This window comes from Pinus tabuliformis, chromosome 4_1 (genome assembly GCF_031772625.1).
Source record: "Pinus tabuliformis cultivar Carrire ecotype Pingquan chromosome 4_1, CPIR1, whole genome shotgun sequence".
In the NCBI taxonomy this organism is placed as follows: domain Eukaryota; kingdom Viridiplantae; phylum Streptophyta; class Pinopsida; order Pinales; family Pinaceae; genus Pinus; species Pinus tabuliformis.
In genome coordinates this window covers 469,049,346-469,062,550 of record NC_142303.1, presented here as the reverse complement: position 1 = coordinate 469,062,550, position 13,205 = coordinate 469,049,346, and positions in this window count along the sequence as shown.

The following is a 13,205-nucleotide window of genomic DNA, read 5'->3' as shown; positions in this document are numbered from 1 at the left end:
TGCAGCAAAATATTGTACTCAGATACTACGGATGAAAGAAGCTCTAAAAGATCTCGACATATGTACAGATCAACCAATTACCGTCTATTGTGACAACACAAGTGCTATCAGTCTCAGCAAAAATCCTGTGATGCACTCAAGAACCAAACACATACCAATCAAGTATCATTTCCTCCGTGAACAAGTAGCTGAACAAAACATCGTCCTGGAATATATCAGTACTAAGGAGCAGATAGCTGATATTTTCACAAAACCTCTTCCTCGAGAAGCATTCGAACATCTGCGTCAAAAGATGGGGGTTATTTCTTTATCATCACTCAAGTTTATTCATAAAGATGTAGCAGGACAGGGGGAACAGGTTGTCAAGGGGAGTCCATATGCATTCCTTTTCCATTGATGTCAAAGGGGGAGAGAGCAGAAGAATATTTCCATCAATAACAAAGGGGGAGATTGTTGGACACAGACTGTCATTGATGTCAATATGGCAATATTCAAGAGGAGGAGACAGAGCCACCAGAGGAGAAAACAGCGCAAAGTGCAGATGAAGCCAAGAGGAACAGATGGAACAGAGCCACCAGAGGAGCAGATGGAGACGAGAGCCAAAGAAGAGGAGCACACAGAGCCATCGGGAGCCGTATAGGCCACAAAAGAGTTATATGCATTTAACGCAAACAAAGGAAGAAAGACGTGTATATATATGTATTTACATTGACAGAGGCATAAACATACATATATAGGTTGTATACACCATCAGTGGCCAAAGACTTAGTTATATGGTATTTACAACAACAGAGCATATAACCAAAGTTAAAACAACGGAGCAATATATATATCGCAAAGTTCAAAAGGGTTGTCACCCCCAAAACCCTCTAATTGCGAATACAATTGCGGACCCAATGGTCCTTTTTATATCGTGCCTATTGTAATATCGCGTCTGTCGCATCACGATTATGTATCAAGAGTGGTAAAGGCCCTGCCACATTAAAACCTCTAATTTTCGATTGCCGATCGTCGCATCGGTACTTCGGGAGCGGAAGATGCATAAGGTTTATCGTGCGGGGAGAGCAGGCTTAAGCGCTAAGCAGTAATGCTTGCACCGCCCCTGGGAGTCAAGTGGTATTCATACACGGGCTTGCGATTCCATTAGAACTGTGACGCATGGCGGAAGGGAACATTTGAAAACCACTTTATCGCTAGTTAACGCGTGGGCGGTTCGCGGGATCAGGAGGAGCGAACGTCGTCAGATCACCTGATGAATGATCAAATGGCAGGTTTAACTTCACGTGTGTTTGACTGATGTGACAAGAGAACGGCAGATTAAGAATTATGCGAAGGCGCGTGGTTATATGGGTTTAATACTTAGCACCTAGGGGCTTGACAAAACCGAGGTCTATGCTGAGTTATGGAGGAAAAACCAGAGAAGGCGAGGGTTAAGAGAGTATAAGAACAATAAAGGAGAAAGAACAAACAGACTGCTACGGGCTGCCTCGGCGCCTATCACATGGCCAAGCTTGCGTCTGGTCCTCCAAATGTCAAGACATGTAGCAGAGCTAACAGGGACCTCTCTGATATTTTTTAATAAGCATCATTTCTATTGTAATTCGGCCCCTCTTCCTCTTGAACGTGTCCCGTGAAGCATTGGTTAATTCGAGCGCAGAGGAAGCTAAAGCGAATGGAGGAGGGAAGCCAGAAGGTCTAGCGAGTGTTGAGGAAGTCGAAGCTCAAGCGAGCGAGAAGGAAGCCAAAGAGCCAGCGAGTAAGCGGAAACGAATGGACAAAGGCATGAGAATGCATAAAACAGTAAAAACAGAGAACTATTGGTGTTGTTGTTGTGGTGAAGAACCAAAGGGTGAGGTAGTAGAAGCAGCAGAGGCAAAAGAGGCAGTAAAAGAAGCGGAGGCTGTAGGGGCAGCAGAGGCAGGAGAGTAGGAGTGAGAGAACCTCAGCTCAATAGAGTGCAGCAGCATACCAGTGTATACCAAGATTGGGTTGGAGCCCAAGAGGTTGGAGCCTCAGAACTAAACAAGACTGAAGTCATTGGGGGTAGGTGCTCCTAAGTGCAGAACCACTGCAAAACAGAGTTGGTGCTCTGGAGGTTGGAGCCTCACTAAAGTCCAAGTTGGAGCTTGGCAACTATTCACAATAAGGTTTATACTTATACTGTATTTATTTCATTGCACTGTCTTGAGTTTTGATAAAAGCATTAATTCCAGCTGTTGATTTCTGTGTTCTGTGTAAACATATACATATCTATATATGTTTGTGGCAATCACTAGAACACTTAAAAAAAAAATAGTAAGAAATACTGATTCACCCCCCTCTCAGTATTTCCAACAGTTGATCTATCTTTTCTATCTTTTTTGTGAGCTGGTTTCATAACATTTGGTATCACAGCTTTGGATTCTAGGGTTTCGCTGCTCTAAATAGCCATCGTGGAATTTTTTATATAAATATTTCTCTACGAAGTTTAAGAAGATAAAAAAAAAAAAAAAAAAACCCATTTGAGCCGAAACGTAATGAACCTCGGGTCCGAATTTCACATCTTTTTTCGCTATATTTTCGAAGATATGGTCCAAGACATTTAGGGTTGTTGCAGGCTCCTGAATTACATCCCAAACAGGTGACCTGCGGAAAATCGTCATAACTTTCTCTCTAAGCATCAAATTGAAATTTCGTAAAAATTTACAGAAAGAGGATGGCCTGTACTTTTTTTGTATCGGTTTTAGGTCCTAAGGTCAAAATAGTGATACATGGTACTTCATACAAGTTCGCTCTACTGAACCAGTCTATAATCAAGTCATCGTGGGAGATATAGCATAGCTATTCCTTGGAGAATCCAATATTGATTAGACTTGTAGGGTTGGAAAGAGGACTTAGAGGGCTACCACAGGACGTAATTTCAGACCTTGGAGATCTGAAATTACAGAGATACAAAAAATTCAATATCGAGCTCCTACAAAGTGAAAAAAGGTGTGTAGTTTTTTTTAAGTTTTGCATAAGTTTGGTTGAAAATTTAGTTTGAAGGAACTCAAGGGCGTGGAAGCTAAGATAGATGGTATAGAAGAAAAAATTAAAGGAAACATGGAAGCTTTGAAGACATATTTGACAAACTTGCTACAAGAAACGCTTACTAATTTCTCTAGAAAGTGCCATAATATCAAGCCATCCATGGGAGGATATGTCTTGAGTATTCCAATGCTTTCCATTCCAATGGGTGATGCAGAGGTTGTATTAGGAGTCCAATGGCTACACTCTTTGGGTACGATAGCTTTTAATTTTCAATAACTTTTCTTGAATTTTTTTTGGGAAGGAAACAAAGTTGAATTAAGGGGTATCAAAGGGAAATCGGGAAATATAATCAGCTATAACAACATGAAAAAGATTCTAAAGAAAGAACAATGGGGTGTAATTGTAGAATTATGTTCACTAGAGGTTCCCACATCGAAATCATCTATTTCTCCATATCTCCAAAACGTTTTGGACTATCATTCCAAGGTATTTGAGATTCCTAAAGGCCTCCCACCTATTCGTGATCATGAGCATTCTATTCATTTGATTCCAAGAAGTGTTCCCCCGAACATCAGGCCTACAGATATCCATATGCCCAAAAGAGTGAAATTGAACGTATGGTTGCAAAAATGCTAGAGGTTGGTATAAATCTACCTAGTCAAAGTTCTTTCTCTGCTCCAGCGGTATTGTTACACAAGAAGGATGGATCATGGCGCATGTGTTCGAATTATAGGGAGCTCAGCAAGATTACTATTAAATATAAATTTCCCATTCCTATCATTGATGAATTATTGGATGAATTAAATGGAGCAATTTACTTCACCAAGTTGGATCTTCGTTCAGGATATCATCAAATCAGAATGAAGACTGAAGACATTCCGAAAACAACATTTAGAAGTCATGAGGGTCATTACGAATTTTTTTCATGCCTTTTCGCCTTACCAATGCACCTTCTTGTTAAATTTTAGGTATGTTCTATGCTAGAGCAATTTATTTCAATTTTCATAGTTAGCTCATTATATTTTCCAAATTAGCTATCACATCAACATTAAAGTAAACTGTAGATAGAACATAAATATAAATGATAGAAGACAAACCAATACAAGAGGAAACAGGATGTGGCACTAGCCAGGGACAAACCCACAATGTGGGGAAACCCTTGATCAATTTTTCTTTTATGTTCTTCAAAGTTCGGCAAAGAAAGAGAGAGAGAGAGAGAGATAGTACATTTACAACAGAAGTCAACACTGTGACTTATCTAGATCTAGCATAGATCATTTCGTATAACGATGAGATCAGTTGAAGACATTCAGTTTCAACTGATTCTCAAGGTGACTCCTTCACCTATCATCATGTTGCATCTGGTCCTCTTGCTGCACCATTGCATACTGCACCATGCTGCCCTAATCATGATAATCAACATCTTGCCCATGTCCATGATCTTATCATGCTGCCCTTCATGTTCATGATCTTATCATGTTGCCCATAGTAATATGCATCATCATCATGTTGTTGTCCTTACAAATGTGTATTATCATTATGTTGTTGCCCTAGTAGATGTGCATCATCATCATGCTGTTGTCCATCATGTCCATGTTCTCATTCAACTTCATGCTGCCATAAATAAGCTAACCCACATGGAGTTTGGCCCTAGTTGCAAATTTTAACACTCCCTCTCAACTAGGGAGAACTCCATCCATTGATCCATATGTCCAACTGTACTATCTCTGCCATCAGTGCCCTGCACTACTCTGCCTAGCTCTGAACTGCTCTGCCTAGCTCTGCTCAACTCTGCTCAGCTCTGTTGGCTCTACTCTACTCAGCTCTGTTGGCTCTACTCTGCTCAGCTCTACTGACTCTGCTGAGCTCTACTCTTCTTAGCTCTGTTGGCTCTGTTAGCTCTGCTCTGCTCAACTTTGCTCTGCTGAACTATGAAGAATAATAATTGATCGATATTGTCTCATACCATTCTCCACTGACCCCAAGTCAGTCTCAGAGTGCATACCACTGATCCCAGACCAGTCTCAACTGACCCAAAGTCAACGTCATAGTGGGTACCACTCCTACCACTGGTCCCAGACCAATCCTCCACTGACCCGAAGTCAGCGTCATAGTGGGTACCACTGGTCCCAGACCAGTCCTCCACTGACCCGAAGTCAGTCTCAGAGTATGTACCACTGGTCCCAGACCAGTCTCAACCGACCCAAAGTCAGCGTCATAGTAAGTACAACTCCTACCACTAGTCCCAAACCAGTATCATTGATCCCAGATCAATGAAGGTCATCTTAGCATAGGGAGTACGGTAGATACAGTGATGCGTCCATCGGTACTACTATGGTCCCTATCCTCATTTCCTTTCTCATTGATCAGATGAGAGGTACTTCCCATGAGTCCCAGACTGCATGGGTAGGATGCCTCGACAGGAAAACTTAATCAATCCTATCCTCACAGGATAAGTAATCATCCTGCTACACAATCTCCATGGAAAACACATCATCGAAGCCTCATAGGAGAACTAATCATCCTACTACACAAGAGAGTGAATCATCCTGTCCCATAAGATAGCGAATCATCTTGTCCCACAAGAGAGTGAATCATCTTGTTCACAGGAGAGTGAATCATCTTGTTCACAGGAGAGAGAATCATCCTATTCCAGTGCACACCACCAAGGGAGGGTGAGTCACCCTGTGGTCGTATGTTGCTCCAGTAAGAACCGCAAGCTCTCAGAGCTCAATGTATGCAACATGCAGGACCCTTGTACAAGGGTCTCTTGACGACTCTAAGTCATTCAGGAAAATCACATATTTTATCTTTCCCCCGGGGCTTTAGCGACCTGTACATCATCTCAGTGCAATAGAGCCTCCTTGCTCATCGACTTACCATATCCCAGATAAGGTAGTATTTGATGTCTATCTACTAGAGCAATCATCGAATACGAGATTCCTCAATAATCGAATCCCACCTCTGGTTGTCACAGAGAATCATAGTGGTATTCATCATGTGTACTCATTGAAGAGTTTCCACAACCAGGCAACTTCATACGAGGTCATATTTGTAGTTATGTATCCGGTCTCAGCGGTACTTATAACAACCGACTTCTGCTTCCTGCTCATCCATGATATCGAAGCATAATCCAAAGAGAACCAACACATAAAAGTGCTCTAGTGATCCTCCACAGTGCCTACCCATTCAGCATTCGAATAATCATGCAGTTTTCATATTTCTGACAGTGTATCTCAATCCATGAGAGATTGTGCCCCGAAGATATCTCAGAAGATTCTTGGCACCAATCTAGTGAGGCTCAACCAAATATGAGCTCACCATGCTAACTACAAAACATATGTCCTCCAACTCCCTCTTACTTCTGCAAATGAGAGGGTCTGCACTTGACAGAAATAGTTCGTCCGCATAAGGTGCTGGTATGAGAGGTCTATCATCCACAACCTTCGATTAATGGTTTGGATTGGTTTCACTCCTAATGAATCTCAGCTTCATCAAACAGCTATCAATCCTCTCATACTACGCCTGGGGTGTTTTGCTTCAAGCCATAGAGGGCTTTCTTCCACCTGTATACATGAGATTCCCGTTCATGAATCTCAAACTACATAAGTTGTTACAAACCTGTGGACCTGCTACATGAGGGGAATGGTCCCCTTGTAATATTTTTTTTCAGTACATCTCAGACATGTACCTTCATGCTCTTTTTGAATTCAGGCATCTCTATCGGCATCTGACTCACAGACCTTCGGTGTTGTGTCAATGGACATGGTCCCCAGTGGACTTCCTTCAACTTGATACAACCCTAAACTCAAAAACATATTTGAAAAATCTATTTTCAAACACGTACCTTTCCATCGATGAGTGCCACCCTAAAACCTTTGACTTCCATTTCCGAGATGGACACCAGGTTCTTTTTGCGATCAGGTACATAAAAGAGATTCTATGGTTCCTTGCTTTCTTTAAAGAGTCGACTATTTCCTTGATGACCTACATTACCAGTCATTCCTTTGATCATTGAAGATGTCCCTGGAATGATTGTTATCTTCATCAAAAGATGTGTCTCCGCCATTCAGACACTCCTTCGTATGATGGCCGAACTTATTGCAACCAAGGCATCTACCTTTTCTTCCACCCTTAGATCCGTACTTCCTAATGAAGTGATCTTTATGAAGGCCATCATAAACTTTTGTTGCGCCATTCTGATAGTATTCTCTGCTTCCACTTCACCCTCGGTGAATTTGAAGAGGGATGAGGAACCCATTGATACTTTTGTCCTTGTCCCAGTTGTCTTTGGTGATTTCTCTTTCACTCTTGCTTGGGCATTGTCTTTGCCTCATCTCTAATACCATGTTAAATTTTAGATATGTTCTATGCTAGAGCAATTTATTTCAATTTTCACAATTAGCTCATTATCTTTTCCAGATTAGCAATCACATCAGCATTAAAGTAAATTGCAGATAGAACATAAATATAAATCACATAAGACAAGCGAAGACAAGAGGACACAGGATGTGGTGCTAGCCAGGGACAAACACCACAATGTGGGGAAACCCTTGATTAATTTTTCTTTTATGTTCTTCAAAGTTCGGCAGAGAAAGAGAGAGAGAGAGAGAGAGAGAGATAGTACATTTACAACAGAATTCAATATTGTGACTTATCTAGATCTAGCATAGATCATTTCGTATAACGATGAGATCAGTTGAAGACATTATGCTTCAACTGATTCTCAAGGTGACTCCTTCACCTATCATTGTGTTGCATCTGGTCCTCTTGTTACACCACTGCATAACCATGCTGCACTAATCATGATAATCATCATGATTCCCATGTCCATGATCTTATCATGATGCCCTTCATGTTCATGATCTTATCATGTTGCCTATACTAATATGCATCATCATCATGTTGTTGTCCTTACAGATGTGTATTATCATTATGTTGATGCCCTAGTAGATGTGCATCATCATCATGTTGTTGTCCATCATGTCCATGTTCTCATTCAACTTCATGCTGCCATAAATAAGCTAAACCACATGGAGTTTGGCCCAGTTGCCAATTTTAACACTTCTACATTTCAAGATTTGATGAATTCCATTTTCAAACCCTTCCTTAGAAAATTTGTGTTAGTATTTTTTGATGATATACTAATCTACAACAAGTCTTGGAAGGATCATGTTCAACATGTTGATAGGGTGATCAAACTATTGGAGGAGAAACAATTATATGTAAAAATCTTCAAATGTTTCTTTGGAGTACAAGAGGTGGAATATTTGGGTACTCAGTTAGCCCATAGCTCATCTTATCATCCTCAATTTGATGGGAAAACTAAGATAGTGAAAAAATGTTTAGAAGGATATCTTTGTTGCTTTGTATCTGATAAACAAACACAATGGGTGAAGTGGTTGCCTCTAGCTGAATGGTGGTATAACACTTCCTTCCATATTGCAACAAAAATGACCCCATTTATGGCACTTAATGGATATCATCCACTGTCCATCACAGCATCTTTAAAATAAAATTTAGTGGAAGATCAAAACAAGCATCAACAAAAGGTTCTCAAACTCTTAAAGGATAACCTCACTTTGGCACAGAATAGAATGAAACAACAGGCAAATCAACATTGCAGCGAAAGAAGTTTTGATGTAGGTGACTGGGTATTTCTACGACCACAACCATACAAAAAAATGTCCCTCAAGCAAGCTAAGAAGGATAATAAATTATCACCAAAGTATTATGGTTTGTACAAGGTGTTACAAAAGGTTGGTACTATGGCATAAAATTGGAACTTCCTGCATCTTCCCGAGTGCACCTAGTTTTCCATGTTTCATGCTTAAAGAAGGTTATAGGTGAGAAGATCACAGTTCAAATAATATTGCCAAAACTTGACGAGGAAGCAAAAAACATATTGGAACGGGAAGCAGTAATAAAAACAAGAAATCAACAACTACGAAATCGATCAATTTTAGAGTATCTCATCATGTGGAAGAACTTACCCAATGAAGATTCCACATGGGAGGATGACAATTTATACAGAAGCATCTAGAACTAATCAAGCGTTGAGGACAACACTTTTTGAAGGAGAGGGGCATGTTAGGTCCCTATACTACTAGTGTAACCCCTTATTGTTATTATTCCAACCCCCTTAGTGTATTATTGTGCCCATATAGTCCCCATGTTGTTATTATTATGCCCCATAAAAGCCCATTATTGTTTGTGTTGTGCCCCTACAATATTATTGTTATGTAGGCTATGATTGTATTGGGACCCCTTAGACTCCTATATATAGAAAGGAGGTCTTGTCATTTGTATCATCCAATAATTGTTCATTTGTGTAATGTAAAGGAGGTTGCCCCCTCGAAGATGTGATTTTTAAGTCGTTAATCTATCTTTTCTATATTTTTGTGGGTTGTGAATTTGATGATGAGGATTGGACTTTGCATGTCCCTTGGAAAATTCATCTTTCTTTAGAGACAATTTTCCATCATCACTACCATCATGTTGTGACATATCATCACTTTATTATTTATTTGCCACAACTATTTTAGATCACTCTCCAATTTCTCCATGACCATAACCCAATCCTTCATATCGTGGTCATTCGTTCACCTCGATAGGATTAGTGATACCTTGGCCATTAACTCTGAGGCCTCTTCCTTTATAACCCATCCAAGTTAAAAGCTTCAAAGGCTATAAAATATATGTTATCAACATTAGCTAAAGGAGTAGAACTAGAAATGTTAATTACCTCCTTTGACTCGTCATCTATCTTTCCTGTTTCAAATATTGATGAAGAAGTGGATGATGAATCAAGCCAACCACTTTTACCAACTTGCACATAAGGAGAATATTTCAGATGTTGACAAAACTCACAAGAATCATTCTCAACATGGGGTCCATATCCTATGTACATACCATGTCCACAAATTGACTTCATCTTGGAGGGATTCTTTGTTGCTTCCAAGATGGAACTCTCACCAATTTGTTCCTCCACTACATGTTGCAACTGTAGGTGCATTTTCCTATTCTCTTCCTCTGAAATTTCAAGCAATCTCATTAGCTCAACATTCTCCATTCGAGGAGACAAATTAATCTCCTCTTACTCTTGGAGTCTTTCATGCTTCAATTTCTTGCCCATACTTGCAATTTGGTCAGAAATAACTCTCATACCACCTAATATGAAAATGGAGGAGCACTTCTCCTCTCAAAAAACAACCATCCTCTGACACTTTGCAAGATAACAAAATGGGTGTAATGTTCCAAACTTAAAAAAATAGTGATACACAAAATCCAATTCGATTATTACTCAAAAAATTTAAAGTATCAACAAATACTCAATACACAACAGAAATGGGAACCAATTGAGCCATTTTATTTAGTAATCAAGCAATGTACAATAGTATGGAAAGAGAACATGAGCTTGCCTCAAGGGAAATCTAGACAGAACTTAGGTGTCGACAGTAATCCCAAATGCTAGAAAACAAATTCTCCTCTAAAGCTTTGTGTTGTCTCCCAGCTATGACAACTGCTAGCTAGAAAGGTGTTGTAAGAAACCCCACCTCTAGTGCTCGGAAAATTCTGAAATTTCAATCACAAATGCCTTGGCCAAAACCCAAAAAAAAACCCAGAAAGGGTTTGGCCTATTTCCAAACACCCAATTTCGACCTCCTCTATGGCCTACGCCCTCCAAGCGGCTACAGTGAAACAACTTGCAAGAAATGGCCACAAAGTCCTCCTCCAAGCTCTGAATGGAAGAAAACACCACTCCAAATATCTCCTCTAACCTCCACGGCAAAGCTCGGACCCAAGGACTGATACTCTACCCACCAGATGAGCTCCCACATATTGCTTCTGCACTAGCCCAGGAAGTGCGAAAATCACACTGCCAAACCTGAAGCCCAATCAACCCCCAAACTCCCCCAAAGGCTGGAAATCCTCCTTAGCCTCTCCTTTGGAAAATCCCACAAAAAAACCCTCCTACTTAGCTCCACAAACAACTTGACTTCCTCTCTCCCTACGTCCTCCAAGAATACGCACCAACTGGAAGGAAATGCTACTACTGGAAACCACAACAAGAATCTCCTCATGAAGAAATGAAGGAAACCTTCCTAGGGTGGCACTCGAAGTCCCTCGAAGAAAGTATGAGCTCTCCGCTTGAAGAACTCGCGCTAATAGCCAGTGACTCGGCTAAGCAACTCGAGAAACCAAGAGAAATCAATATACACTCATGAATGATTTGAGAAGAGAGAGCGGCCCTCCTTATATAGTTTTCGTGGGGGAATTTTCCCTCCATTTCGTCCTCCATCATGGGCCCCACTTTACCAATGCCATGCAAAAGGTATCTCCCTCTCTATGCATATCGAACTAGGGAGTGCGTAATTCCCTAATGAGGGTGGCCTCCATGTGTAACTTAACTTTAAAACAAAACATTTTCTCTTATAGTCTAATCTCCTAATAGCATCGAATGGGGTCCACTAACTCCAAAATTGGCCCCATAATACAAAATTAAACCTTGTTCCAAAATTATTTAGGAAGGGACATTACAGTCCTCCCCTCCCAAATGTTTCTTGTCCCCAAGAAACTTCAATTTCAGATGCTCCAGAATGTGCTCTCCCTCCCAAGTAGCATCCTCATCCAGTAGATTCTTCCATCGCACCAAATGTCCTCTGATTATCCTACTCCTGATCTTCCTGTCTCTGGTTTCCAAGATGACTTCTGGCTCTAAGATCAAATTCCCCTCATCATCAAGTGGATGAAACTCCATGATTGTTGTAACTTGCTGCCCCAACACCCTCTTGAGGCATGATACATGAAAGATGTTATAAATATTGCTCCCTGGTGGTAGCTCCAAATTGTAAGCCATCTCTCCAACTCTTTTTCTCACTTTATACGGCCCAAAGAATCTCGGTTGCAGCTTTTCTTCCCCCTTCTGCTTGAGTGTGGATTGTCAGTATGGCTGCAATCGAAGGTAGACCAAGTCACCCTCCTCAAATTGTCTCTCTACTTGATGTCAATCAGCATACATATTCTATTGGTTCTGGGCTACCTGTAAGTTATCCTAAAGAGCCTTGAGGATATCTTGGCTCTCCAGGATCCAATCCTTGGCCTTTGGGACCTTGATGTCTCCAAAAAAGATATCAGCAAAAGATAAGCATCATAACCATATAAAGCATGGAAAGGAGTCATACCAATGGACATATGATAAGTGGTGTTGTAACAATACTCTCCCAAGTGCAACCATCGAATCGAAGCCCTTTGCTGCCCTGTCACATAATTCCTGAGATAGCCCTCTAACCACTTGTTCACCCTCTCTGTCTAACCATCATTCTACATATGATAGTTGGTGCTCGAGGTGAGCTCAGTGTTGACTAATCTGAAGAGCTCCTGCCAGAATCCTCCATGAGTCGGCTATCCTTGTCACTAACTATGGTCTTCGGGAGTCTGTGTAGACGAAAGACCTCGCTGAAGAACAGCTTTGTCACCTGTGAAACTGAAGATCACGTTGGTATGGGAAATAAGTGTGAAAATTTGGTCAACCGATCAACCACTACAAAAATACAATCCTTCCCTTGTACTGAGGGAAGTCCAGTAATGAAGTCCATAGAGATGCTCTCTCATTTCCCCTCAGAGTTGGGAAGAGGTTGCAACAATCCTATTGGATGGGTCAACTCTCCCTTATTCCTCTAGAAAGCTTCACACTCCTCTACATGCCTCAATACATCTCCCTTGAGGCCCTTCCAAGTGAAGAGCTCTCTCACTGCCATATATGTCTTCCTAAATCCCCGGTGCTCAGACAAAGGAGAATCATGAGCTGCTCAAAGGATGCACTCCCTCAACTGTGATTCTAAAACCAAAAATATGCATCCCTTATAATAAATGACTTTTTCCATCACCCTGTATTTCTCATCTGCATTGCTACCCTACAAGATGCCGCATGCCTGACGATCCTTGGAGTATTCTACCAGTAACTGGGCCTTTCAGTCATGACAGATTCTTATGAGTGAAAGCCCGACTGGTCTCCTAGATAGTACATCTGCCACTACATTCTTATTTCCCCGCACATACCCAATATCAAAATCATAGGCCTGCTCTTTGCTGACCCATCTTTCTTGTCTATCATTGAAGCCCTGCTACCTAATAAAATGGCAAAGACTATTGTGGTCCGTATTCGACCAAAATCGATTCCCCACCAAATTTTG